This window comes from Tiliqua scincoides, chromosome 5 (assembly GCF_035046505.1).
Source record: "Tiliqua scincoides isolate rTilSci1 chromosome 5, rTilSci1.hap2, whole genome shotgun sequence".
Classification (NCBI taxonomy): Eukaryota; Metazoa; Chordata; class Lepidosauria; order Squamata; family Scincidae; genus Tiliqua; species Tiliqua scincoides.
Genome location: NC_089825.1, coordinates 118059924 through 118066924, shown reverse-complemented (window position 1 = coordinate 118066924; position 7001 = coordinate 118059924). Strand labels below are relative to the sequence as shown.

Genomic DNA, 7001 nt, shown 5'->3' with positions numbered 1-7001 from the left:
CTTTCAGAGCGCGATACCATAGTCTTTCGAGACTGAAGGTTGCCAATACAACCTTAGCGGATAACAAGAACCAACTATTCAGCCAGGAGCAAGGCATGGAAAGAGCTCTCCTGCCTCAGCTGCTTCTGGGCAGAACCAGACAGACCCGGGCTGGGTGGATCAACATTCTGACTTGTGTGGCAGCAACATACAATTTTAAAATAGGTAGAAGGACACAGGTGCTCTGAGCATGTGCAGGGCCTTACGGAGACCAGTAGGTGCAGGCACATGTACACCACAGTAAAGAGTGCTGTGGAATATGATATCAAGAACCACCTCTTGATGTAAGGACGGTTATTTTTCCAAAGTGGTGGCTCAGTGTGGGGCTCTGAACATCAGGACTCTCCAGTTCTCGTCACTGGAGAAGGAGGAGGCATCCAGAGCAGGACCTCACTCTGCAGGTGGGTTTATTCAAGCAAAGCTTCAGATCTCCACACATCAACATCATTTTCAGTCATTTGAATTCACCGCATAGCACATTAGCTCATGGGTGTGCTCAGATACATGAACGCCAACAGTGAAAGCACCAGGGAGACACCATTCGTGTTTAACATCTCTCTGTTCTTGCAGCCAGCCAGAAGGATGGAAGTTTGGCAAGGCTGCTAAAAGTCTGGCCAACTGGCAGTCCATCAATCCCTTTGATGGGGAACAATAAGTATGATGGTCAACAGACAGGAACTTCCTAAAGGTGGTTAGCCTGAGCTTCTTTCTAAAAAGAGAGGTACAGTACTGGCAGGGGGGGGAGTCCCTGCTTTCTTGGGAGTTGCATCTTTTGAGCCTGAAACAAATCTCAGCTGAGTAGGAACTGGCTTTGTGGTTGAAGATGGAGGAAAGGCACTCTGTCTATGCTCAGACTGCCACCATTTCTTCTGGTAGGACTTATGCATGAAATTCGACAGGGCACATTTTCCCAGTCTGCATATGCTACAATTGGAAAAGCTTTGCGCTGTGTCAGGCTTCTCTGACTACGGTTCCCAGCAGACAGTAGTCCCAGCTCTGTTATTTAGAAGCAATTGAACAGAACAGTGTTCTTCCACCTATCGGTCATGACCCCAAAGGGGTTGCAAAACCTCATTAGGGAGGTTATGGCACCCTTCCAAAGCCTGTGCAAAAAAAGGGCTTGGATCCAATCCAATAATGGTACTGCCTTATAAAAACAGTTCTTGATATAACCCTGCACAGTCTCTTGCTGTCTTGCCCCACAGCTCTTAAAGCTGGCCCTGCTCACAACAGGGTTGTTGTGAAGACACAAGAGACAGGGGGAAAAGGGGTTGGGGCAGGGAGGAGAAGGATTGGGTCCAGGGAAGGGAATGGGATTGGCGGTGGGTTCCCAGTTTCTTTCTTTCTTTCTTTCTTTCTTTCTTTCTTTCTTTCTTTCTTTCTTTCTTTCTTTCTTTCTTTCAGGGGGGTCATGGTACAAAAAAAGTTGGAGTAAAACTCCCCTTCTCTCCCCTATCTTGTGCTCATATAGCCCATTACAAAGGGGGGGGGGAATATAAAACTTAAATTTACTGAGCTGTTTGCTAGTTGGTCCAATGTAATTTACTGAGCCGTTTGCTAGTTGGTCCAAGAACAGTGGTCACACAATACAATTAAGGATTAAGAAAATGGCACAGACTCCCCCTCCTTTGCAAGGAAGCCTCTTTATTAGGTATGCACAGATGAAGGTCTATGGAAGTAGTTGGTGCCTGTGTGGGGTGGGGGAATCACTCAAATTGCTGCATAGAAATAACCTGTATGTAGCTGAGGGCAACAGACATGAGGTCACAATTGTGGTATTTCTGCTCACACACCTTTTCTGCAGTGTGCAAACAGGATGAAACCGGGAAACGATTGAACCCTGCAAGTTTTCAGTGCTGGCTCCAATTCCTGTTTGCTGGCTGGACAGATCCAAAGCAGTTGCCCTATTCTTTAAGCTGCCACTGAGCATGGTAAACCATAGGCACACTTGTCCTACAAATCTGATCCAGTTTCAAACTAGATTAACTGACATGACTTCAAGGAAAACTGGAAGTTTTGAGCATGGTGGGGGTGTTGAAATACTTCTCTCAGAGAGCCACAGCCTTCACAGAAAATGAACCATATTCCTTGGAGGCGATGAGAGGGTCTCCTTGATGGTTGAACCAGATTCTGTTCCAGGCCAAACCAGTGCTGATGTGCTTTAATTTGGGATGCAACTCAAGTTGCAATTGCATGCATTAGTCACTAGATGGCACACTGAGCTTGGGCAAGCAAGGGTATCTTCACACCCCATAAAAAAAATAAGATGAATAGTTTTTCTACTCATAACTCAAAAACGTTTGGTATTTTGCCGGGAAGGCCTATGCTTGGCTTCTAGCATGGGGCATGGCAGCTGCGTGCATCCTGGCTTGCTCTGAAAATGCCACTTGAGACCTGAAATTAGGGCTGGTTCATCTGTGATGCTACCTGAGGCTGTCACCTCTGTCCGCTCACTTGCATCTGCTGTTTCTCCGCCTCCCACTCTCTGGACTGGAAAAAGAAAAAGGGGAATGGAACGCAAGTGGAGGTGTATAAGAAAGGAGAGTGATGGGCTAGAGTGTTAGACACACTCTAGCCCACCACTCTTTTCTCCTCCACACTTCTTCTTCTGCCACATCCTCTGTTCCTGTTTAATCAAGGGAGTGAGAGGAACAGAGGCTGGCACATCACCAAGTAAGCAGGGGCAGCTTCTGGCACATCAACTTAGGGATGGAATGGGACATAGAAAGAGCACCAGTGTGACGGTCTTTTCTGTGGCGAAGAGCATGTGTGACAGCCATGTTGAATTCAAAGACAGGCATTCCAAATGCAAAGTAGTTACAGCTGCACTACTTGCATATTTAATTTGGGAGGAGACTCCACTGGATTCCATGCAATGTACTTCCAAGTAAACATATATCATATTGGGGTCCTCATATGAACCTCATCCTGGCGTGGCTGTGACAGTTGGGAAAGGCAAGAGTCAGTGGCATTTCACATTTTAAAATTAGACTTTGAGTTGAAAATTTGACACCCAGACGTGGGTTTTGAATTTGAAATTTGCCTTCAGGATTAAACATCTGAACGCTCCCTGGAATGCTTGGCATCTGCCCAGCGTCAATTGTCATAAGCTGTCATCTACCCAAATACTTTCAGAGTGAGTTGTCCAAATTGTGTGCACTGTTGCTTGTTTGTCACCAAATTCTGCCACTAAATATTAATGCATGTCATTCATAAATAGGGTAAAATATCAAATGCAAAATACTGAATGTCGAATATTTCCCAATTCAACTATTTAGACATTACCTGTGCTCTATCATGGAATTCAGGGCACCATACATGATAGCTGCCTAACCAGGCACCAACCAGATCTAGATTTGTTTTGCCTCAGTAGTGTGGCACTATCGTGTGGTCTCACACCATGCCCTTGGATTTACACAGGAATCTTGGAAAAAATATAGGAGAAAATTAGTGTTTGCTCTAGGCTCCTCAATCTACTTTCCCACCTGGTCTAGTATCGAGATCTCCCAGTGTGTTGTGTTCAGGGACAGTCAATTTTGCACTGGCTCCAGATTCCACCCTCCTGTGAACTAGGAGCCCCCTTGCTGCAGGCTCATATTGAGTCATTCCCAGGGGCTGGAATAGGACATAGAAAGTGTGGAGTCTGCATCCATTTGTCAAGCTCCAACAGACAACGCACTCAGCAAAGATTTTTGTAATATAGAATAGTTAACATTGATTATTTTGAATGTCAGCATGATTAAAAGTTCACTGAAAATGAAAAATAAGATGTTTTTAAAGTATTTTTAAAAATTGTCCCATGTACTAACAGGTCTAGTTTACGCATTCAGCAAAACCAAATGGTAAAACTTTGCCTGGATTTTATCATTTCTGCCTGCAAGTGGGAATTTGCATTTCTGATTGCTTCCCTAAGAAGTGGGGGCGCTCTCCCTGCATGCAGAAAACTAGCATATTGGAAGAGGAGTGACCAGACTCTTTTGGCTGACATGTTATTTCGTTTTGTTTTGAATGTACAGATGTTTTGCTTGTTTGGGGCATCGGTGGTGGGGGAGGTTGTTTGTATGTGCTCTATGCCACTATGTAGCCTTAAAGTACCACTGTCCAGGCAAAGGTTTACCACTTGATTTTAGCATTCGTACCTGAACGTTGGCTCTCTGTGTATTCTGCTGAAAGGGTTCTGTTATAATGAAAAGCCTGCATATTCCTATGCCAACTTGGTCCACTAAACTTCAGTGACTAAAGGATAACATTTTTCTATTCAGAGCTGTGGAGAGGAGGGCTGGCAAGGACTGTGTGGGACTCTCCAAACCCCCTAGTAATGTGCATAGGTGTTCTACCCACAGAGGCCCATTCCTCTTCTACGGTCAACACCTGGCCCCCCCAGCTTGCTCACAGTAGCCCCCCTGACCCCACCCCCATCTCACGAAGCCCAGGCATCCCAATTTACAGCCCCCCTGCCTCTACCCTTCCTCCCTTTCACCCCCAGGCTCTCTTCCTTCACACTTTCTCATTAAGCGGCTGTCTTTTTCCTGCCAATTTCAGCAGGTTGGGGCAGACCAACCGGTTCCTTTGCCAGGAGGACAGGAGCAGGGGAAGGAATAGGAGGCGCAGTCGGTCCCAGCACAATTTCCCCCCCTCCCACCCACCCACGATGTGCACAGCACCCCCCAGCCCCTGCGGGCTGAGACAGCCTCTCCTTGCTGTTCTGGCCCTGCACCCCAAATTGTTATTACCTGATCTCAGCGTCTCCCTACAGTCCTCCGTCTCTTTTGCACACGCAGATTTGGCAGTGGGGAAGTGCTGATGACTGATTTATGTGTGGAAGGAGACAAGAGAAGTTTGGCTTCCGAAAGCAGCTGCATGGAAAGTGGGGGAAATGAGACAGATTGGCAGGCGCCCTTTATTTGTAAAGACATCCATTATTGTAGAAGCCCTGCTCTCTAAACCTTATGATGAAATATTCACCCACCCCTACTGCCCACTCCAGGCCTCATTTTGTAAGAAATTGGATGGGGACCTCCATAGAATATTTGGGTTGATTCTCCATTTCATCTAGTCCCATTTCCTTTCTCCTCTTCCAATAAACACACTGCATATGTTTTAGTGTGTGTTTACAATCCTATTCTAATCTCCATTTAATTGTAAAAAGAAAAGAAACATACATATTTATTATTCACATTTTTATGCCGCCCTTCCTCCAAGGAGCTCAGGGTGGTGTACATAGCTCCTCTGCTCCTTTTGTCCTCACAACAACCCTGTGAGGTAGGTGAGGCTGAGAGGTAGTGACTGGCTCAGGGTCACCCAGGAAGCTTCATGGCTGAGGTTTGAACCAGTCCAGAACCAGTCTACCATCCTGGCTCTTCAGATAAGAATGATTAACTAGGGGGCGGGGGCAGGAATTTTGTATATGCAGTCCCAAGTCAAGGGGGGTTATCAGTGGGCAGGATGAGAGCAAAGCATCATTTCACTGGACGATGCCTTCGTTCAATCTGTAATAAGTAATAGGCAGCAACTGTTACCCTGCACATGCCCGATCTCGTCTGATCTTGGAAGCTAAGCAGGGTCAGGCCTGGTTAGTACTTGGATGGGAGACTGCCTGGGAATACCGGGTGCTGTAGGCTTATACCATAGTCTTTCGAGACTGAAGGTTGCCAAACCCAACCCAAGTAATAATTCCCACCAGTGTTTAGTGCAGGAAGAGAGAGGGAGATCCTTAGAGAAATCCATTATCTCCCTGCCCTGATTCCCCTCAAGTCTAGCAAAATTATGCTTCCTGGCCCGCCTTTACCCCCCTTCTACTCAAGCACTGATGCTTACAACTCAGCTCCGTGCGCCATTCAGTCTACAAGCTGGTTCATGCATGCATCTCCATCACTGGCTGGCTGCAATATTCCACAATAGCTGGCTGGCCTGAAAGGGCCATCACAGATCTACTGCCATAAGAGAGAGAACTTCCAGGTGACATCAGCTGCAATGCTTTCCAATGGAGTCAGTTCCCGCATTCGGCTGCCAGCTCTCGAACGTACAGCAATCAGGCACAGGCACGCCAAAGGCCAAAAATGCATGTATGAAGCCTCTCTGACAGGCCTCAGAATCCCTGCCTCTTCCTCTGGAAGCATGCCGCGAAAAGGGTGGAGAAAAATGTCCCGTTTTGCAACCTGTGGCCCCCCCTGGGCTGTGTAAACTGTGGTTAACAGAGTGATTAAGGGATAATAAAAATAATAATGATTGTCAAAAGTTATTTGAGAACACGTCTCCAGTTTGTTGCCATATCAGAATGAGTCCATGGGTGAGTGAGAAAAAGCACCCAATCACTTAATACAGATTAAGGCCTTACCACTTTTAACCAAACTGCCTTACAGACACTCTGGCTAGCAGAGAGAAGTGGGAATCCTGTGTCTCCCCCACCCCCACCCCACCTTTTTTCAGTGTATCTTCCCAGGGAAAGAGGTGATTCCAAGTACTGCTAGTGATCAGGAGAATCACCAACCTTGGCTGGAATGCAAAAAGGGGGATCTTGTGTGCGTGGCATGGGACATTCGCGGTCAGTAGCGAGAAGTGCACTGTAGATTCGCAACCAGCTCTCCAAACTGTGGGGCTGAGCCAAGACTAACCCCCTCCACCGGGGCCTCCTCCCTCCCTGCAGCAGGGCCAGCCTGTGGCATCTGGCCTGGACTAGACCGAGGTGGAGCCTGAGGGCCCCTCCACACCCAGCACTGTCTCCTTGTTCCCCCTGCCTCTCCCATGTGGCTGCAACCCCTCCCTGCAGCCCAGCCCCTCCATTTCATCCCCTCACTCTCCAGTAATGTCAAACAGTTGTCTGTGGTCGGAAAAGGCTGTTTTTAACCAACAATTTGGAAACTTGCGAGCGTGTTCAGAGTGTGACGGAGTGGAGGGAGCAGCTGGGAGGGTTACGGGCTGGGTAAAGTGGCACACAAGCAGCACGCGCGCGCTCCCACACA

The 7001-nt window shown here is 47.4% G+C and overlaps 1 pseudogene; it reads left to right on the top strand.

Annotated features, from left to right (window-relative positions):
* The first annotated feature begins 5543 nt into the window (after nt 1–5543).
* Nucleotides 5544–5660, top strand: LOC136655012 (5S ribosomal RNA; annotated as a pseudogene).
* The last annotated feature ends 1341 nt before the right edge of the window (nt 5661–7001 follow it).